Below are 23,375 nucleotides of genomic sequence, written 5' to 3'. Positions count from 1 at the left end.
CTACACCATGTTCTCGGCATTATTTATGTATTTACTTATAGATATGGTCTAAAATATAAGAGGAAGGATATCAACTCAACTCAAACAGAAAACCAAAGTGCCAAGTTTAAACAGATCAATGGTGGTTACACAATATTGAACCAAAGTTACTTTCATTTAGTATTAACTGCCAATAAAAAAAATTCTGGCTAGGACTTAGAGAAGCCATGTAGCATTCCACTTGCCTCATGGAGATCAAAGAGCAATTAATTTTTTTTTGAAGTGGGCTCACTTTGCAAGCTGACAGGCATCATTGCAAGACAAGTTAGGGAGCAGGTAAGGAAAGGGAATAAACATAGGTTAGGTCATTTCCAAAACCATGTTCAAAAATGGGCTTGAGAATAGAGAGAACATTGGTCATTCCAGTTCTCACCTTCAGAGTTAAAAATCATTTTACAGTACAATTGTAAAACATGGGTCTTCAGACAATAAACTTAAGTTCAGTATACATTAGTTTTCCTTCCAATGTTACCAGTTATTATACATTAAGTCTGCTAATTAGGCGCAGCTCTTCCTTGTGCACAGAGGCAATATCCAAGGTGCATGAAGGAATCTTGGCTTGTGGTCAAAGGGGAGGGACAGAATGAGGACTGGTCAAGGCCTGGACTGTGGATCATCCCACCCACTCAGCAGCTGCAGCTCTCTGCTGAAGTCTTTGCCCAGTCATTCTTGTCTAGTTTGATTGGCTCTGGGAATTTGTTGTAGAGCTCCACTTCTGTTTCCTGTTTAAGTGCATTCCATGCAATTGTCTGAAAAGCCTGTTCCACATTTATTGCCTCCTTTGCGCTGGTTTCAAAGTAGGGTATGTTACTTTTACTCTGACACCATGCCTGTGCTCTTTTTGTGGCGACCTGTCTGTTTTCCAGGTATATCTTGTTACCAAGGACCACAAAGGGGAAGTTTTCTGGATATGATGCTGAGGCTTTATAAGACGCTGGTGAGGCCTCACCTTGAGTATCGTGAACTGTTCTGGGCCCCTCATCTCAGAAGAGATGTGCTGGCATTGGAGAGGATTCAGAGAGGTTCACAAGGATGATTCCAGGAATGAAACAGTTATCTTACAAGGAAGGTATGATGGTTCTGGGACTACACTCGCTGGAATTCAGAAGGATAGGAGGAAGAAGAGGGATCTCATCGAAACCTTTCGAATGTTGAAAGGCCTATATTGAATAGATGTGGAAAGGATGTTTCCCATGGTGGGAGAGTCTAGGACAAGAGGGCACAACCTCAGGATAGAGGGATGCCCTTTCAAAACAGATGCGGAGAAATCTCTTTAGCCAAAGGATGGTGAATTTGTGGAATTTGTTGCCACATGCAGCTGTGGAGGCCAGGTTGTTGGGCGTTTTTAAGACAGAGATTGATAGGTTCTTGATTGGACTTGGCATCAAAGGTTGCAGAAGAAGGCCAGGAACTGGGGTTGAGGAGGAGATAGAGAAAAGGATCAGCCATGATTGAATGGTGGAGCAGACTCGATGGGCCAGATGGCCTAATTCTGCTCCTGCGTCTTATGGTCTTATGTTCTCTCTCTATTTATATTATAAATAATTTAATTAATTAATGTATATAGTATTTATTATTTGTTTACACACTTTGTCTCCTTTTACACATTGCTTGCACTGAACAACAAAGGTTTGCTCCCTGAACACTTTTGTGTGTATATTTTGGTTCTGTTGACCATGAAATTTCCATTTGACGTGGAGCCAGAGCTGTGAGACTCACCTCCACACAATAACACAAGTTCCGGGGTGCTGAACAATATCTGAAATTTTTGGCTCAGCCAGGAGACAGAGCTGGAGAGTGCTACATGGATGAGTGTCTGGTGAGAAGTACAAGCAGATTCTCATCCATCGCACAACTGCATTCTGCAGCAGGACAATAATCCCCAGCATACGGCCAAAGTCAGAAAAATCTACCTTCAGCAAGAAGAAGAACAAGGGGTTCTGCAGCAGATGATGTGGCCTCCACAGAGCCCTGAGCTCAGTATCATCAAGGCAGACTGGGATTACCTGGAGAGACAGAACTGTGACAAGTTCTCCAAGCTGCTCGAAACAACCTACCAGCTGATGTTTTGTTATCAGACTGCATGACAGTGTACCAAAGAGAACTGATGCAAGTTTTAAAGGCAAAGGGTGGTCGCATCAAATATTGACTTGATTTAGTGTTTTTACTGATTATTGCTCTGGTACCCAGAGTGTGAGCCTAGAATTTGGCTGCTGTTGTTGGCTAGTCAGAGGGTCAACACTGAAGATTGAAGCCCAAATATCAATCGAAAGTTCAGAACTTAAAGCCCAATGGCCAAAGCCTGTGGACTGGAGTAGGATAACAGTCCGTGTGTGTGAGTATGGGTGAGATGGGGGAATGGGGCTTGAATGAAGCAGAACAAGTGCTACATCTGCCCTTACACTTCCTCCCTCACCACCATTCAGGGCCCCAGACAGTCCTTCCAGGTGAGGTGACACTTCACCTGTGAGATGGCTGGTGTGGTATACTGCATCCGGTGCTCCCGGTGTGGCCTTTTATATATTGGTGAGACCCGACACAGACTGGGAGACCGTTTCACTGAACAGCTATGCTCAGTCCGCCAGAGAAAGCAGGATCTCCTAGTGGCTACACATTTTAATTCCACATCCCATTCCCATTCTGATATGTCTATCCATGGCCTCCTCTACTGTCTAGATGAAGCCACACTCAGGTTGGAGGAACAACACCTTATATTCTGTCTGGGTAGCCTCCAACCTGATGGCATGAACATTGATTTCTCTAACTTCCGTTAATGCCCCTCCTCCCCTTCTTACCCCATCCTTTATTTATTTATTTATTTATTTATTTATTTATTTATTTGTTTGTTTGTTTGTTTGTTTGTTTGTTTATTGTTTCCCCCCCCCTTTTTTTTCTCTCCTTGTCCCTCTCACAATCACTCTTTGCCTGCTCTCCATCTCCCTCTGGTGCTCCCCTCCCCCTTTCTTTCTCCCGAGGCCTCCCGTCCCATGATCTTTTCCCTTCCCCAGCTCTGTATCCCTTTTGCCAATCACCTTCCCAGCTCTTAGCTTCACCCCACCCCCTCCGGTCTTCTCCTATCATTTTGGATTTCCCCCTCTCCCTCCCACTTTCAAATTTCTTACTATCTTTTCTTTCAGTTAGTCCTGACGAAGGGTCTTGGCCCGAAACGTCGACAGTGCTGCTCCCTATAGATGCTGCCTGGCCTGCTGCGTTCCACCAGCATTTTGTGTGTGTTGCTTGAATTTCCAGAATCTGCAGATTTCCTCGTGTTTGCATCCTTGAGTGTATTGGTTGCTAAGGCAAAACACAGTCTGTTTCGATGTACATGTGATAAATAATCTGCATCAGTTTTTGATGATGATAAAGGGGAGGCTGGCTTCTGTGATGTGTCCACAACTCTACAGTTGCCATTCCAAGCCATTATGCACCCAGCTGGAATGCTTTCTTGGCGCATTGATAAAAATTAGTAAGGGTCAATGAGGAAATGCCAAACGTCTTTAATCTCCTGAGGTATGAGAAGCATTGCTGAGCTTTCTAGACTGTGGTTTCTACGTGGTTTGACTAGGACAGATTATTGGTGATGTTCACACCTGGGAAGATGAAGCTCTCAAACCCCTCATTCTCACTGCTGATGTAAACAGTCACAAGTGCATAGCAACCACCCCTTCCTCAAAGTCAATGACCCCAAAGCTCTTTCATTTGCTCCCATCAAGGGAAAGGTTGCCATGACACCATGTCACTGAGCTCACTGTCTCCTTCCTGTCTTCTAGCTCATCACTATTTGAGATGCAGTCCACAATGGAGGTATCACCTGCAAGATGAAGTTAGAGCCATGTAGTCGTGAGTGTATAAGGAGTAGAATAGAGAGAGGGCTGAGGACACAACCTCGTGGAGCCCCAGTGTTGAGAAAAATTGCGGCATAGAGGTGTCACTGCTAATCCTTGCTGTCTGTTGGTCAGGAAGTGGATGATCTCGTTACAAAGGCATGAGCTGAGTCCCAGAGTCTAGGAGTTCAGACATGAGCTTGCTTGGAGTTTTAGTAATGAAGGAGGAGCTTCAGTCGATAGTCTAACGTACCTGTCTCTACTATCCAGACGCTCCAGAGATGAGTGTAGGGCCAGGGAAGAGGCATCCAACGTAAGTGTGTTTCAGCAGTAGGCAGTGTATTGAGCTGTCTGGAAGGCTGGGTTTAATGATCACCCTCTCAAAACACTTCACAAAGCTTCTTACAGGAATTGATTTTGTCTATAAATTTGGAAATACAGAGAAGTCGCTTGATATGGTATTTGTAACACCACAGTGTTGTAATAAGTACATCAGAAGCACATAAAACTGATAAGAAAGAACAATTATGAAACATGAAGAGAGGAATTGTACTGCTTTTGGTAGAAATTAACATGTCTATGTACATAGAAGTTGTGAATTTAATAATATGACAGGAGCTCACTCAGTTCCATTTGGCCCATTATAGGATAGTTGTCGAAGCTTTGGAAAGAGTGAAGGGGTTTATTGGGATGCTGCCTCGATTAGAGGGCAGGGGCTATGGGGAAAGAGTGAAGGGGTTTATCGGGATGCTGCCTCGATTAGAGGGCAGGGGCTATGGGGAAAGAGTGAAGGGGTTTATCGGGATGCTGCCTCGATTAGAGGGCAGGGGCTATGGGGAAAGAGTGGACTTGGGTTGCAAAGACTGATAGAAGTTTGTAGATGAATATAATTGTTGGCATGCTAGTGTTAAGTACAGAATAACAATAATTATTATGAAAATATTGACTTGGATATTCTGTATTTATGTATTTCATAATTTTTATGAATTATATTTTGGATGGAGCATAGGAGACGACGGTATCTAACGGCGACTCCTTTGCTTGCATCTTCAGGAACAGCTCTCTTTCCATCTTTAATATCTCCATTTTTCCCTTTCAGGGTTCTTTTGAAGACCCTGACCTGGAGTTACACTCTGACTTCGGTTCTTTACAGGAATGGGACCCACTCTCGGGGTCTCACAACTGGTCGCTATTCGGACGTGGTCTAGAAGACTAGCGTGCCTTCAGGGTTCCAGGTTTTGTGGCTCTGGAGGTGGGCGGACTCCAGGTCGGTGCCTCTGCTGGAGGTCAGTGTGTTGTGGGAGACGGAAGATCGAAAGCAGCGAGCTGGCTGCTGGCCGTGTGCCCAGAGCCCCGAGTTCTTTGGGTACAGAGCTCGGAAAAAGTGACGCAACAGACTTTTAACATCGCAAATCAGTGAATTGTTTGTTATGTCTCCCCTCTCACTGTGAAATGGGGACACCTCTTTTTCCCTTATTTGGGAGAGAGAGAGCCTGTAGTGTGTTGAATTACCGGGTGAACAAGCAATCTTTGGGGTACTGCAAGTCTGTGTCTTTATTGATGCTTTGCTGCACGCACGAGTGCTTGGTGGGGGTTGGTGATGCTTTTTTGCTGGTGGGGGAGAGGGGATCATTGCTTTACTGCTGCTTATACATGGGGGGGCTTTGGGGTTCTAACATTTCACTGTCATTCATCCTTTGGGCCACTCCTCTGTTTTTGTGGATGTTTACAAAGAAAAAGAATTTCAGGATGTATATTGTATACATTTCTCTGACATTAAGTGTACCTTTGAACCTTTGCAATTAAACTGAGAGGAACCACTATGTAAATTTCAGTTTGTGACTACTAGGTGGGACAGATCAAGTGATTCAGAAGGCTTCGGGCATAATGGATGTGTGCTGTCTGTCTCTAATCCTCTGTATTTAACACCTACTTTGACCAAGGTTTTGGTGGTTTTCTGCTCTATTAAGACAAAAGAGACTGCAGATACTCGAATCTGCAACAAAAAAGCTGAATGCCATGTGACAAACACGAGGAAATCTGTAGAGGCTGGAAATCCGAAGCAACACACAAAAAATGCTGAAGAAACTCAACAGGTCAGACAGCATCTTTGAAAAAATGTAAACAGTTAATGTTTAGGGCCAAGACCCTTCATCAGGAAAGAAGAGAAGTCAGAAGGTGGGGGGAAGGGGAGGAAGAAGTACAAGGTGGTAGGTGACAGGTGAAACCGTGAGGGGGAGGTGGTGAAGTAAAGATCTGAGAAGCTGATTGGTGAAAGAGATACAGAGCTGGAGAAGGGGGAATCTGATAGGAGAGGGTAGAAGACCATACAAGGAAGGGAAGTGGGGAGGAGCGCCAGAGGGAGTTGATGGGCAGCTAAGGAGATAAAGTGAGAGAGGGAAACAGGAATGGGGAGTGATGATCGGGGAAAGTTTGAGAAGTCGGTGTTTATGCCATCAGGTTGGAAGCCACCCAGACAGAATATAAGGTGTTGTTCCTCCAACCTGAGTTTGGCCTCATCGCAGCAGTAGAGGAGGCCATGGATTGACGTCTGAATGGGAATGGGAAGTGGAATTAAAATGAATGGTCACTGGGAAATTCGGCTTTTTCTGGTGGATGGAGCGAAGGTGCTTGACAAAGTGGTCTCCCAATCTATGTTGGGTCTCACAGATATACAGGCACAGGTACAGGTACAGGCATAGGTACAGATACAGGCACAGGTACAGATACAGGCACAGGTACAGGTACAGGCACAGGTACAGATACAGGCACAGGTACAGGCACAGGTACAGATACAGGCACAGGTACAGATACAGGCACAGGTACAGGTACAGGCACAGGTACAGATACAGGCACAGGTACAGGTACAGGCACAGGTACAGATACAGGCACAGGTACAGATACAGGCACAGGTACAGATACAGGCACAGGTACAGGCACAGGTACAGGCACAGGTACAGATACAGGCACAGGTACAGGCACAGGTACAGATACAGGCACAGGTACAGGCACAGGTACAGGCACAGGCACAGGTACAGATACAGGCACAGGTACAGATACAGGCACAGGTACAGATACAGGTACAGGCACAGGTACAGATACAGGCACAGGCACAGGCACAGGTACAGGCACAGGTACAGATACAGGCACAGGTACAGGTACAGGTACAGGCACAGGATGTAAGCCCATGCTTCAGCTTGAGACCCTTAATCAGGACTGGGAAAGAAGAGGAAAGGCTGTTAGTTTGTGAAAGTACAAATTGTGTAGGGCAGAGGCTGGAAGGTATCTGGTGGAACTAGATGGGGTGGGTATGATGGGCAAGGTGGAGAGAGGGGTAGTGAGGAGGGAATAGGAAAGGCAAGCAAAGGGAGAAGAAACCAAGCAGGGAAGGGGAGAGCACAAGCCTCTTTGTGCAATCGTTCAGTTACACTCCTGAAAAATCCCTCAGGACTTTTCTCTTCAATAAATGTGATTAATGAAGATGAGAACAGAAACAGAATAAGCCATTTTCTCTGTAGTGTAGGAAGCTCTTACAGACAGGTATAAAATCATAAGGGGCATAGGTAGGGTGATGGTCACAGTCTTTTTCCCAACTAGAGGAGTCTAAAACTATAGGATTGAGGTGAGAGAAAGAAGATTAAAAACAGAACTAAAGACAATGTTTTCACATAGAGGGTGGTGGGTGTATGGAACGAGCTGCCAAAGGAAGTGAGTATAATTACAGTTTAAAATTTAAATACATTTCAGTGGCCCATTGGTGAGACTGACAATGGAGGAGCCACATTACCTTGGTAGTGCCAAGGAGTAGGCCCTCCTGCCACAGTGTTGCCTGTTGCAGCCGCCCAGGGGAGGAGATGCCAAAGCTGTGTGGGAGAGGAGCAGGGGCCTCTGTAATCTGTACCAGGTTGGGGCCTGACCCCTCCAGTCGGTGCTTCCCTCCAGTGCTCACATGGTGGAAGACAATTTAACCATCAATTTATACTCATGCACTTTGGGGATTTGGGGTTATATTATGTTTTTTTCTTTGTGACTGTATGATTTTCTGAAATTGTTAACAAATTTTCTGTTTGTGCTAACTACTATGTGCAGTATGATGTATGTTGTTGATAATGTTTTTCGCATCTTGGCCCCAGAGGAATGCTGTTTCATTTGGCTATATCCATGTATGGTTGAATGATAATTACATTTGAATTTGAACTTGAACATTTAGACAGCGACATGGATGGGAAAGATTTAGAGGGATTGGGCCAGCGCTGGTAGGCACCTTGTTCGGCATGGATGAACTAGGCTGATGGGCCTTTTCTGTGCTGTGTAACTCTATGACTCTATTGGGAAGGTGCTCTGAGGAAAATGCCTGAATGGGGAAGATGGGGGTGGTAATGAGTGCAGGGGGTACAAGAGATGCCAGGTACACAAAAGATTCAGGTTCAAATATGAAATTTTGTCATCATTTAGAAAATGTCCGGGGCGGATTAGTCTGTCCACAAGATGCACATGATGTAAATTTCTGTTTTTTCTCTATCATTTGTGAGGGGGGTAAAAAGCTGGCAGTGGAGTTTATCTACAAATATTATCCCTTCACAAGAAAAGTCGATCAACCCTCTGTTTCCACAGATGCTGCTTGGTTTGCTGAGTTCTTTCAGTCCTTCACTTGCAGACTATTGCACACACTGGTGGCTAACTCATCCTCTGCAGGCTCCACTTCAGCAAGAAATCCTGGAAAGCATGCCTCGAGGGATCGGGTGAGCACATGCTGATGCAGGACCTCTAACTGAAATTCCCTCCACGGATGCTGTCTGACCTGCTGAGGTCCTCCAACTCCAAAAGCATGCCCAGTGGAAAACCATCCACCCTGTGGAGTCTGGCTAGCCAGTGTTTGCTTCTAAAAGACTTTATTTCAAAGTACAACTGGAAGTGCACAAGGATGTGACAACTGTTTGCTGATACAGCCAGAACATTTGTGTCCTCTTGAAGTGTCTGCACACCTTACAGGGTTTGGTAGCTTCAGTGAAGAAGGAAATCAAAGCAACACACACAAAATCCTGAAGGAGCTCAGCAGGCTGGGAAACTCAGCATCTATGGAAACAAATGCAAAGGCCGAAGAGATTTGGCTGAAACGTCGACTGTACTTTTTCCCATAGATGTTGCTTGGCCTGCTGAGTCCCTCCAGCATTTTGTGTGTGTTGCTCGATAGATACAACACTCAGTTCAGGCGAAGTAGGACTGATTGTTCCATCTCCAAGTTAGCCTTGGTATTATCATGGTGTTTAATGTGAACCTGTTCACAGGCAGCAATTGCCTGATTCACAGCAGAACTCTCGAGCCACTTGACCTTATGTTTCTTGTTGTACATAATCCATGCTAATAAGATAAAGAATGCCTGGAGTTATTATCAAATCTTTCATCACTTTGGGATATGATGTTATCACTGAGACTGTAAACACTCCCTCAGTGTAAGATTGGAGTCAATCCTCAAATTCCTGCATCATCTCCTTATGTGGGCATCAAAGCCTCAGCCTTGACCATGGAGACGTGATTATCTGTTGCAAGCTATCTGAGACCATGTGGTCTGATATCACCAATACACATTGTAACAACTGAACTGGTGATAAGAGAGAGTTAACTTCCCTTTAACTGCTACACGCTTCACTGAAAGTTGCAAGCTGTGTTTTATTACTGTGACAGAGAACAAAAGGAAATACATTTGCAAGTCTTCACATTTTTAAGTGTGGGGCCTGGCCGCCATGGTAGCGTAGTGGTTAGTGTGACTCTGGGCATTCCGGAGTTCAGAGTTCATTTCTGGCGCCGTTCTATAAGGAGTTTGATGCTCTATTTGAGTGGAATGCGTGGGTTTTCCCTGGATGCTCCGGATTCCTCCCGTAGTCCAAAGACATTCCAGTTAGTAGGTTAATGGGTCATTGTAAATTATCCCAACATTAGGCTGGAGTTAATCGGGTAGGTCAGGGGCTGCTAGGGGCTGCTAGGTCAGCAGGGCTCATCATATCTTTAAATAAATTAAGTAAATGTTGCTCAAGGCTTTCAATCTAAGTAAATCAAGGGTTAACAGCACATGTAACTTCCTGTGATATAGCGGCACAGGCTGAGAGTCTGTGAAAGAGAGAGATAAGTAGAGATGTGTCCTTTGCTCCTCCCTCTCAGCAACTGTGGACCATGCCATTGCGAGCGATCTGCAGCCACCTAGCATGGCCTGTACCGAAAGCTGGAGACCAGTCTCATCACGGGGCACTCAAACACTGGCAGGAATCCGGACAGAAAGAAAATGCAGAAAACCTCACTCCTGACGTCTGAGTAATCCTCAATGAGTGGAGTGCAGCATTAAGTATTTCAACACCCCTTTACTTTGGCAGAATGCTGAGGGCCCGAAGGAAAGAATGTTTGGATGAGTTTCCAGCCCTGCCTAATTGTATAACAACAGATCCTTGTGGAAGAACATGTTTCACCCCAAGGAATCCCTTGCTACACTTTTCAATAAAGGATATTCAGAGATCACGAGGGACCACGGGGGTTTGTGGGAGTAAACTTGCTTTTTAACAAGTCTTCTTAAAGTGATACTGATCTAGCAATAATGAGCAATTATGTGCTTATTAAACAGTAACTGAAGAATGAGATTTGTCGGCCTGTTGGGCTCTGTCTTACAGTGCTCAGCCCTCCGGCTCGATCTCGTCCCCCTGCTAGGGATGCATTCCTGGTTCTGCCACTGCATGGAGATTTGGCTGTATCTTGCCTTTGGTGCCTAGTTATGCAAAGAAAGGGGTAATTTTTTTCCTTGATAATTCTCTGTCAATAATAAACATATTTCAGAAATCCGGCGATTGAGGCAGAAGAGTTAATGGCGTGAGATAATTCTACGCATGATCAGGAGACTTTGAGAGGGAGGAACAGCGTAACAAGCAGAAGGCAGAGTCCAATCTGGATCTGAACATTTTATTGGATAATATCAGGAACGGTCTCAGTGACCTGGAAGGTAGGTTAGGGAAGGAGTGGGGCAGAACACCTTACAAGTTAGGTGATGAATTTAGTAATGCCCAGTGACAAACTGGAACATTTGTTTAATACTGCTACATGTACCAAAATTTCGGGAAAAACTTCTGCTTTTGGATTCCATCAATACAGATCATTTCACACATCAGCGTATCAAGGTAGTATAAGTGAAAACAATGGCAAAATGCAGTCTGTAATGTTAGAGGAGGTGCAGCGCACTCAGACACTAAGATGCTAGATTGTGAAGTCAAGAATCCATGCAAGGATATCATTGAATTGTCTTATAACTCTGGGATAGCCACTGTCACTAAGCCTGATGATACATGATTTTAGTCTTTTGTCTCTTCTGCCTGTGGGAGAGGGGAGGACAGAGAATGTCTGGGATGGGTGGGGTCTTTGATTATGCTGATCGATTTAGCAAGCTAACAAGAAGTGTAGACATGGAGAGAATGCTGATTTGTGTGATCTGCTGAACTGTCTTCATCTCTCCACAGTGACCAACAGCAAAACCAACAGCAGAACCAACAGCAAACAATCTGCAGGTCGAGCAGTATCTGTGGATGGGAAGAAATTGTTGATGTTTAAGGTCAAAACCATGCACCAGCACACCAAGACTTTTATAGTTATTTTCAAGAGACAATTTGCAGATACTGGAAATCTGAGCAACACACGCTCAATGCTGGAGGAACTCAGCAGGCCAGGCAGCATCTATGGAAAAGAGTACAGTCGACGTTTTGGGCTGAGACCCTTCATCAGGACTGGAAAAAAAGATGAGGATCAGTGAAAGAAAGTGGGAGAAAGAGAGGGAGAAACACAAGGTGATTGGTGAAACTGGGAGGGGGAGGAATAAAGTAAAGAGCTGGGAAGTTGATTGGTGAAAGAGATAAAGGGCTGGAGAAGGGGGAATCTGATAGGAGAGGGTAGAAGACCATGGAAGGAAGGGAAGGGGGGAGGAGTGCCAGAGGGAGCTGATGGGCAGCTAAGGAGATAAAGTGAGAGAGGGAAACAGGAATGGGGAATGGTGTAAGAGTGGAGCTGGGGACAATACCAGAAGTTTGAGAAATCGATGTTCATGCCATCAGGTTGGAGGCTACCCAGACAGAATATAGGGTTGTTCCTCCAACCTGCGTGTGGCTTCATCTCAACAGCAGAGGAGACCAATGATAGACATGTTGGAATGGGAGATCCAGCATTTTCCGGCGGACGGAACATATGTGCTTGGCAAAGCAGTCTCCCAATCTGCGTCAGGTCTCCCCAGTATGCAGGAGGCCATACCAGGAGCTCTGGATATAATAGATAACCCCACAGATTTACTGATGAAGTGTCCCCTGTGACTGATAGTGAGGGAGGAAGTGTAGGGGCAGGTGTAGCACTTGTTCTGCTTGCACTCAGGTTGGTGGAGCAATGCCTTATATTCCATCTGGGGAGCCTCCAACCTGATGGCACGAAGACTGATCCTCAAAGTTCCGGTAATGCCCCCCCCCCCCTTCACCATTCCCTTTCTCTTCTCTTCCTTTATCTCCTTACCTGTCCATCGCCTCCCCCTGGGTCTCCTCTCCTTTTTCTTTCTTCCATGGCCCCTATTCTCTCCTATCAGATTCCCCTTCTCCAGCCCTGTATCTCTTTCGCCAGTTAACTTCTCAGCTCTTTACTTCACCCCTCCCCCCTCCCAGTTTCACCTTTCACCTAATCTCTTGTATTCTTCCTCCCCTCCCCCACTTTCTTAAACTGACTTGACCTTTTTTCTCCAGTTCAGATGAAGGGTCTCAGACGGAAACCTTGACTGTACTCTTCTATAGACGCTGCCTAGCCTGCTGAGTTCCTCCAGCTTTTTATTTGTGTTACTTATAATTATTAGCTGAAAACATATTCATCTCTCTTTACACTTCTATCAATACCAAAATCAGCAGTTTATGAAGTTAGTTAACCATGCCAAGTATGTCAATGTTAATCATGGTGCCTTTTCCCTCTGGACTAGGTTTCAAATCTCAGTGTTGACGTTACCAATAGAGATGGAAAGGGGCAAAAGGAACATTCCTCGCCCTCATTTGTATTTTCCTAGTGCGTTTCACATCCTGGGGACACCTGAAAGCAAGTTGAAGCCAGTGATGTACACTTTAAATGCTGGTGCTGTTGCAATGATGAAACCACAGAGGTCAAGAAATCATGAGTACTTGTGACAAATCACCTGCTTCTGATTGGGTGGTTTGTATTACACTGGATACTCATCTCCCTTCCTCTCCTTTGTAATGTGTGTTGGAACCTGTCATGTCTGCACGTGACAGCCAGAAACAATTTAAGTATCTGATCTGAAAGAAAGAGCATTTGACAGTGTAACACTTCCTCAGTACATTGTTAGTCCAGATTTGTCACAGATTTTTTTGCGTTCTTATTCTGGACTCAAGCGTTCTCGCTCAGAAGCAAGGGTGTTTGCCATTGAACTGGGCTCACACAGAAGTAACTTTAGAACCTGCATCTGCTCCTTCTGCATACAGCAATAAAGCACCGAATGAAGCACAACGGAATGTTGAAAAATGCAGTTGCTCTTATTGAATTTTGAAGTAATGCAGAGCCTAAAAGAAGTGGCTGGAGTAACTTCTTCACACACTGTAGTCTATTCGTAATATTTTAGCAGTGAATACACACCATTCATTATACTGACAATGCATAAAAAACACCATGTTTCTTCAGATAATGCCCCCTTGAAGTGTCTGGGAGGCAGTTATAAGGGCCTTATCTCTGAGTGTCCTTTGCTCTGAATTTGAGGGATTGGGCCATGTGGAATATCCTCCTGTCCAATGGGCACTTTGGAATAAACTATCTTCAGAATGGAATTTGTGATCGAACTGAGATCTTGCTAGTTGAAAACTCACCTTGACAGGTTCTGTCCACTCTCGGTTATACTCCAAGATATCAGATTGAGACCACTGGGTTTTTCTTGGTTTCCTTCACTTACCCTACTGAAAGAATTGATTCTTGACAGGATATGGCAGGCCCAAGTCAATCACTACTTTACATTGCCTGAAGCATTTATATAGCAAGTGCATTTTTAACACAGGAAGGGAATGAATTCAGGTGCAAACCTTTAGTCCCGGCAGGGCTATGGAACCAAGAATCAAATGCTTGCTTCAGAATTGAATAGTTGTTTGATTTACAGAACACTGTGGTACCTCAGCACCCAAGCACTGCCCTACCAATCGCAATCTGGACTTTAACAGGAACCTGTGCAACAGGAGCGATTGAGACAGTGAGTCACAAAGGCCTGGCTGAATTTCCACAGTGGACTTCAGCCAAATAACAAAAAAGGAACAAACTATTCAACAATTGCCCCCAAATCTCTGTCTTACTGACTCCAATGCCATTAAGTATTCCTTCCATTGTACAACATGGCTGCTTTGTCATTGAAATTATGGTATGTGATGGGATACAGCATGGTGTTCCCTATGGATCTGCATTGAGGCAGAGTTCAGTGATGGTAGGATCCCTCTTGAAGAGACCTTAGGACAGTGGTTAACCCCAGGCCTCAATGATGCAGTCAAACATAACAACAAAGAACTTTCATTTATGTAGCACCTTTATCAAATTTCAAAATAAACTTAATCCCTAAAAATAGAAAATGCAGAAAATACTGCATTGCATTCATAGAGCTTTTTGAATTCTTCAAATCTAATATGGCACATCAAATATGCAGGAACATAAGAGATTTCAGGGCAGTGGACTCTGCCCAATATGCCATGAACACATCCCGCCCTCCATCATTGGTCGGGGAGGGATGTACCCATCATGTACTGAGGCTATATTGCCCATGATGCATTTGTGATCTATCAAGAAGGCAACATCCATCATCAAAGATCACTGCATCTGTGCCATGCCATCTTTAATACCAAAGCCTGAAACCTACACCATCAGGTTCAGGAACAGTTATTTCCCTTCAACATTTATTTCTTGAACCAGTGTGACAACCCTAATCACTACCTCAGTATGACAGCACCATGACCACTTTGACCACTTAACAATCAAATGTGCACACATTTACTGGTGCACATGACCATAAAGTTGACTTTGACTTTGAATGTAATATGAACGTTCACCTCATTTGAAGATTATCCGGTAAATCAGAGAGACCCTCGTTGAGCAATGGTTTGGGATGAATGTTGACAAGAACCTTATGCAGAATTTCTTTGCCAATGCACAGTCCACAGAGAGGTGAACGATCATCCCACCATCATTGCTGCAGTCCGCAGGACAGTGTACATTGGGAGTGAGATTTGAGTTTCCCTCTCCCTGGCAGCCAAGCTATGTGTTAATGCTTGTTGGTATGTTCTGATAACGGGGCACTCTGCAGAATGGTTTTGACGGTCTACTGAAGAAATCCACTGTACCCTTCCCCTGAGGTGACTGCACAATCCTCCACACTGCCCGATGCACTTGTGGTCAGAGTGTTTTATCAATGAACTTTTCCACCAAGGACAGGCAATATGGTAAAGACCAAGTGAATGGAAGATCATGTGGCAATGAGGCGAAGCCCATCTTTCTGAACCTCACCATGCAGTCACATTTGGTGTTTGTGTACTTTGATGCAGCCATATGCCTAGTGATGATCTTCAGGACAAGGGTGATGTTGGGTCCTCTTTGTCCTCTGTTGTCTTGGGACTTGTGCATAGACATTTTTCATCTTAGATCCTCAGATGAAATGGAAAATGACTTGTATGCCTGGGAAGAGTGATGTATGGGCTAAAGCTGTGCCTAGTACCACCACATTATTCCACTTGTCTAAATGGGACATGGGGACCAAGGATAAGATGAATAAGCTGCTGGCTTATCCAGGGACTGGCTGTGTTAGAGAAGGTGTGTTGGCTGATAGACTGGGGGGATTGTCTGTATCGTGAGAGTGCATTAGAAATAAAACAGAAATTCATCCCTCTGCATTGCCTTTTACATCAGCAATGAAGTGACTGCTTCCTGTTCCTTTACATTTACAGGCTGAAAGTGTTGGCTACCACCCTCCCTGGGGATCTGAAGTGTGAGATAATAGTGCGGTGATTCAGAAACAAAAGTAACAGGACAGACAATTCGTTCCTTTAAAGGTTGGTTGGTGGGCCTCCACCAAATTCCATTCCGAAGGAAGATCCCTGGCCTGAAGTCTTTTTTTGCTTCAGGGGCACTGCCCGATCACGTTGAGTATTTCATGCATCCTCGTATTTTATTTCACAGTTACAGCATTTGTGGTATTTTGTTTATCGGTCCAATTCAGTTGACCCTGTGTTAGTTGGAAGTGAGTTCCAAGTTTATGTCATCTTGTATTATTTTCATTCAATGTGTGGGATGTGGGCAAAATGTTGTCTATCTGTTACTCCACTGCTGACAAGGTGTTTGTCTCTCTAAAAACTTCCATCAACAAATAAAATCAGCACTTTGGTGGGGTAGGGTGCAGATGTCTATCATGTACTAGACAGAGTCCATTTCTCTCTGCAGCTTCAAGATGCCAAGCCAGACCATCATGTAACTAGTCAGGATATTTTCAATAGTACTTCTGTAGAAGCTTGTTAACACATTTGGGTCAATAACCTATCTACTGTCAATCACCCTGAAACACGGGCTCTGCTTTTTCTCTCCACAGATGCTGCCTGACTTGCTGAGTGTTTCCAATATTTTGCTCCGACTTGCAGTATTTCAGGTACAGTACTTTTGAAGTACAGTTATCACTGAAATTCGGAAATCACAGTTTTGCACACCACAAGCTCCACAAAGAGTTATGTAATAACAAGAAGATATTAGCTGAGACAAACACGAGAAAATCTGCAGATGTTGGAAATTCAAACAACACACACAAAATGCTGGTGGAACACAGCAGGCCAGGCAGCATCTATAGGGAGAAGCATTGTCGACGTTTCGGGCCGAGACGGGTCCTGACGAAGGGTCTCGTCCCAGAATGTTGACAACGCTTCTCCCTATAGACGCTGCCTGGCCTGCTGTGTTCCACCAGCATTTTGTGTGTGATATTAGTCAAGAGGAGACTATTAGCCAGAAGTCTGAAGAGCTCTCCCAATCTACATCAGAGTGTTTTAGGATTATTTTGGTTCACCCACGAATGCAGACAGGCTCTCGTCCAATCAGCAGCAATGCAGAAATTAGTAGTATAATTTTCATCAGAATATTTACATAGTTCTCAAATTAAAACCTGACTCTTGTACAGGCATGTACTGCTCCTCAGTACTGGTGGGCCTATCGACAGCTACTGGACATCATGTGCTCTCTTTGCATGGATGCCCTGGTACCGAAGTAAATCGGTCTATTATTGTGATATGTAATGAGCATTTTGTTTTACAAGCCATCCATGTGCATCCTTTCATCACGTCAGTGCACTGAGGCAATACAAGGGAAAATAAGAGAGTGCAGAATAGAGAGCTACAGTTTCAGGGAAAGTGTGCTTCCGGCAGACAACAAGGTGTAATGCTGTAACGTGGTAGGTTATGAAGTCAACAATCCATCTTGTCATACAAGGTACGAAAAATTTACTTTCATAAGCACATAGCATTAAATAAGCAGCGTTCACAAGAAAACATAAACTAAACATAAATGATACACAATTAGAACATGCAGAAACAAAGCCCATTTGAGTGCAGAGTGACCTGCTGAGCACACCTTGTGTGTGCTGCTTTGGATTTCTAGCATCTGCAGAATCTCTTGTGTTTACATCATTAAAGTGGTCGTGGTGTAGTAAAACAGAAGTGATCAGGGTTCAGCTGATTGGTTCAGGAATTGAATGGTTGAAGGGAAGCAGCTGTTCTTGAACTGGTAGCATTGGAAGAAGAGTTTCAGCCCGAAACATTGACTGTTTATTCAGTTCCATAGATGTTGCCCAATCTGCTGAGTTCTTCCAGCATTTTATGTGTGTTGCTCTATATTTTCAGCACCTGAAATGTTTAAAGTTCTGTACCTGCTGTCGGATGGTAGTAGTGGAAGATGGCATGGTCTGAGTGGTGGCGATTGAGCTGAATTTGTGCAATTGATGGAGAGTAATTGAACACAGGTTAGGCTGCCGACAGAACCATGACCAGAAAGGTAAAACACTGGTCATTGTAATTAAGTTTACACTGGGACCAGTGCAGTCATTTTGCTGTGTTAATTTTGTAGTTTGGCATATTTTCTGAACCCACAGGAATCACTGTGAAACTTGCATAAGATGCAAATGTGCTGCTTCACAGCTGTGCACACGTCTGATGCTGGTACTGTTTACTCTGAGTACTGGCCTGAAAGTAGCCTTGTCCCCTTCTATATTTACCTTTTTATGGTGAGGCAGTGGACGTGCTGCAGCATCGGCGATGATAAAGCTGGTTGAGACAGGACATGCCAAGGAAAGGCTACTTTGAACTGTTCTAACCAGCGAGAATGGTGGGCTCTCTAAAGCAAATAGTTTTGGATACTTGGCTGCAACAGGAAATGCCATCAATACAGCTAAAAGAAATTTTCACTCTGCTGCTGAGAGACTGAAAGATGCTTGATTGCAATATTGTTCGAAATGCCAAAGTGAGAGTTCACACTCAGAATGGATTTGCATTAAAACCATTCACACGGTTTCTGCCATGGAGTCACGGAATAGCATACACAAAGTACACTGCAGATGCTGTGGTCAAATCAACACATACAAACAAGCCATACAGCTCACCTCGTTCATACTGACCATCAACCAAGACAAGGGAGGAACAGAGATAGAATCATAGAGTCACAGAGCACTGAAGCACAGAAACAGGCTTTTCGGCCCTTCTAATCCATGCTGAACCATTATTCTGTCCAGTCCAATCGACCTGCACCTGACCCATGGCCCTCCATACCCCTCCCATCCATGTACTCGTCTAAACTTCTGTTAAATATTGAAAACGAACCACATCCTCCACTCCTGCTGCAGCTCGTTCCACACTCACACTCATTATGAGTAAATGAGTTCCCTCTCATGTTCCCCTTGATCATTTCACTTTTCACCCTTAACCCACGATCTCTGGTTCTAGTCTCAACCAACCTCAGTGGAAAGAACCTGCTTGCATTTACCCAATCTATACCATTTATAATTCAGTTTGCCTTTATCAGCTCTGCCCCCATTCTCCTATACTCCAGAAAGCAAAGTCTTAACCTTTTCAACTTTTCCCTATAACTCAGGTCAAGTCCCAGTGACATCCTAGTAAATTTTCTCCGTAGTCTTCCAATTTTATTAATATCTTTCCTGTAGGTTGGTGAGCAAAACTGCACACAATACTCCAAATAAGACCTCACCAACATCTTATACAACTTCAATAGGTTTCAATAGGTACATTTAATGTCAGAGAAATGTATACAATAAACATCCTGAAATTCTTTTTCTTCACAACCATCCACGAAAACAGAGGAGTGACCCAAAGGATGAATGACAGTGAAATGTTAGAACCACAAAGCCCCCCCGCTCCCCCCTCCCGCAGGAGCAGCAGCAAAGCCCCAACTCTCCTCCCCAGCAACAAAATAACAGTGGCACCACTCACCGAGCACTCAACGTGCAGCAAAGCCCCAGTAAAGACACAGACTTGCAGTTACTCTGAAGACTACTCATTCACCCGGTATTCAACATACCTCAGGCTCTCTCTCTCCCTAATAAGGGAGAAAGAGGTGTCCCCATTTCACAGTGAGAGGGGAGACATAACAAACAATTCACTGATTTATGGTGTTAAAGGTCTGTGTCGCTTTTTCCAAGCTCTGTGTCCAAAGAACTCGGGTCCCCAGGCACACAGCCAGCAGCCAGCTCGCTGCCTTCAATCTTCTGTGTACTCTCACAATACATCAGGCAGCAGCACCAGCCTCCAGAACCACAAAAATCTACACCCTGAAGGTGCACGAGTCTTCCAGGCCACGTCCTTGGCATATCGAGAAGCGGCAGGTCATAAGGCACTGAGAGCAGGTCCCATTTCGCAAAGAACCGAAGCCAGGGTCTTCAGAAGAATCCTGGAAGGGAAAATAGAGATATTAAAGATAGAAATAAATCTGTTTCTGAAGATGTCAGCAAAGGAGTCGCCATTAGGTACAATCATCCTCCGAAGCTCCAACCACTATGTCCAAAATTCTGTACTCAATAGTTTGATCTAAGGCACTAAAGGCTCTATCTACCCATGATGCTGCTTTCAATGAATTATGGACCTAGATCCACTGATCTATCACACTCCTTAGTGTCCTACTCTTCACTGTGTAAGTCCTACCCTGGTTTGTCCTCCCAAAGTGCATCACATTGAACTTGTCTCCATTAAATTCCATCTGCCATTTTTTAGCCTGTTTTTCCTGCTAGTCCAGATTCCAATGCAAGATTTGATGCACTTCCTTGCTGTCCATTTCTCCCCTAATCTTAGTATCATCCATAAACTTGCGGACCCAGTTAACCACGTTATCATCCAGATCATTGACATAGATGACAAATAATGAAGGACCGAGCATCGATCCCTGCGGCACACAACTCATCACAGGCCTCCAATCAACTCTACTACCACACTCTGCTTCTCTGGCAATGTCTAATCTAATTCACTGCCTCATCTTGAATGCCAAGTGACTGAACCTTCTTGGTCAACTTCCCACGCAGGACATTGTCAAAGTTTTGCTGAAGTCCATGTACACATCCTCACTGCCTTTCCTTTATCAAATTTTCTGGTAACCTTCTCTAAACACTCTGGTTAGACACAACCTACTATGTTGACTAATCCTAATCAGACCCTGTCCATCCATGTACTGGTATAATCAGAATAACTTCCAATAACTGGTATAATCAGAATAACTTCCAATAACTTAATTACTGATAACTTCCAATAACTTAATAACTGATATCAAGCTCACCGGCCTATAATTTCTGGCTTATTCTTAGAGCCTTTCTTAAATGACGGAGCAAACATTAGCTATCCCCCAATCCTCTGACATGTCACCTGTGGCTAGGGATGCTTTACATACTTCTGTTCGAGCCCCTGCAATCTCTGCACTAGCCTCCCACAAAGTCCAAGGAAACAAATTTTCTGGTCCTGGGAATTGATCTACTCGATCTTGCCTCAAGACTTCATGCACTTTCTCCTCTCTAATGTGTATCGTATCTATGACCGTACTGCTTGTTTGACCTCACTTATACAGACTCTGTGCCCATATCCCAAGTAAATACAGATGTACAAAATCTATTTAAGATCTCCACTATCTCTTCTGGCTCCATGCATAGATAACCACACTGATCTTCAAGAGGATGACTTTTGTCCCTTGTTATCAGTTTACAATGAATGTATCTATAGAAGTCATCGTGTTTCTTCTTCACCTGGTCTGCTAGAGCAACTCATTTTGCCTTTCTGATTGCTCTCTGAAATGTTTGCTTGCATTTCTTATGCTTCTCAAGTACCTCATCTTTACCTTGTTTCCTAATCTTGCTATGCATCTCCATTTGCTTCTTAACCAAGGCCTCAGTATCTCTTGAAAACCAAGGTTCCTTAAACCTGTTAGCTTCTCTTTTTATTCTGACAGGAACATGCATACTCTGTACTCTGAAAATTTTACCTTTGAAGGCTTCCCACTTACCAAGCACACCTTTGGCTGAAGACAGCCTGTCCCAATCCACACTTGCTAGATCCTCTCCAATGCCAGCAAAACCGACCTTTCTCCAATTTAGAATCTCAGCCTGAAGACCCCACCTATCCTTCTCTATAATTACCTTGAAATTAATGAAATTATGAACACTAAGTCCACAGTGATCTCTTACACACACTTCTGTTGCCTGCTCTGTCTCATTCCCTAATAGGAGATTCAGTAGCACACTCTCTCTCGAGTTGGGACCTCTAAATATTGAATAAGAAGATTTTCCCGAACACAATTAACAAACTTTATCCCATCCAGCTTCTCACAGTATGTGGAAAGTTAGAATCGCCTACTATCACAATGTTATGATTCTCACCACAGTTTGCAATTTCTTTCTACAAATTTACTCCTGCTGACTATTGGGAGGCCAATAATATAATCCCTTTAATGTGACTATCCCCTTCTTATTCCTCACTTCCACTCATACAGTCTCAGTAGACAAGCTCTCCTGCCTAAGCATTGCCGTGACATTAGTAATGCCACTCCTCCCCTTTTAATCCTTCCCATTCTATAGTATCTAAAACAATGGGACTCAAGAACACTGAGCTGCCAGTCCTGCCCCTCCTGCAACCAAGTCTTACTAAGCACCATCATTGCTAAGCACCATCGAGTTGTCGTCAACTTATGGTGACCCTATGGTAGTTGCCCTAACTGAGTTTCCATCCTCACAAAGGAGGCTTATTGGTGATAATGTTGTCCTTATTGTGTCCATCCATCTGATTGGTGGTTTTCCTTCTTTCTGTTGTCCTTCCACCATTCAGAGATGATAGCCTTTTCCAGGGAGCTGTTTCTTCCCGTGACGTGCCCAAAGCACGACCGGTGGAGCCTTGTCATCTGGGCATCCAGAGAGTCTTGGTTTGATCTCGTTGAGAACTGATTCATTTGTACTGTGTGAGGTCCATGAGAATTTTTAAATATTTAAATATTTTTCTCCAGCACCTCAGTTCAAAGGCATCGATACACTTCCTATCCTCCTTCTTTACCGTCCAACTTTCACATCCATATAATGTTGTTGAGAAGACTATCACCTGCCCAAGTCGAATCTTTGTATATAGAGATAGATTCCTGTTCCCAAGGATCTTATCTAAATCCTCCATGGCTGCTCTGTCAAGGGCGATTCTTCTTTGGATTATTTGACTGCTTACCACTTCGGTGTTAATCATTGGTCCAAGTGAATTGAAGCTGTAAGCCACTTCAATTTCCTCTCCATCGAGATTGAAATTGGCTGTCTGCCAGTCACCATTATCTTAGTCTTCAGTCTAAGGTGCAGACCCATGTAGAGGCTATGTTCCTTGATGTTGGTTAGCAGTTGCTTCAGGTCTTCTTCATCTTCAGCCAGTATTGTCCTATCTTCAGCAGAATGAAGGTTATTGATGATTTTGCCACCAATTCTCACCCCTTGATTCTCCTCGTACATTTCTGTTTCTTTGAAGATTTGTTTGGTGCACAAATTAAATAGGCGAGGGAGAGAATACAACCTTGTACCCCTTTACGGATGCTGAACTATTGTGTTTCTCCTTGTTCAATTCAAATTGTTGCTTCTTGATTGATGTAAAGATTGTGCATACAGATGATTAAATGTTTTGGTACAGCCATGTGATCCATAGCCTTTCAGCAGAGCACCAAAATATGATCTTCAAAATATTCCACCAGAATTGAAAGATGCTCTGACCAATTGTTTTGCTGCTCTAAACATGAGCAATAGGATACCTTATGTGGGAAAGCATCGAGAATGCTGTACACAAAGAGTGTGAAAAACTCTACGTAAGGTGGAAATGCAGAAGAGACTGAAATGGAATAGTGAAGAAACTGAAAATCACTAAGGGAAGAAGAGAAGCCAAAGCTAAGGGAAACTGCAGTCACAGTTCTCAACCAAGCTTCCCAACGTTC

At 44.0% G+C, this 23,375-nt stretch overlaps 1 long non-coding RNA gene across 1 annotated transcript; it reads left to right on the top strand.

The window, feature by feature from the left end:
• The first annotated feature begins 268 nt into the window (after window positions 1–268).
• LOC132389730 (uncharacterized) lies at window positions 269–5,684 on the top strand. The gene is made up of 2 exons (XR_009510653.1): window positions 269–315; window positions 4,963–5,684. It is a non-coding gene; the product is annotated as an uncharacterized LOC132389730 (long non-coding RNA).
• The last annotated feature ends 17,691 nt before the right edge of the window (window positions 5,685–23,375 follow it).

Source organism: Hypanus sabinus, unplaced genomic scaffold (assembly GCF_030144855.1).
Source record: "Hypanus sabinus isolate sHypSab1 unplaced genomic scaffold, sHypSab1.hap1 scaffold_641, whole genome shotgun sequence".
In the NCBI taxonomy this organism is placed as follows: domain Eukaryota; kingdom Metazoa; phylum Chordata; class Chondrichthyes; order Myliobatiformes; family Dasyatidae; genus Hypanus; species Hypanus sabinus.
Note: the sequence above shows the minus strand (reverse complement) of the source record. Positions and strands in the feature narration are given on the sequence as shown.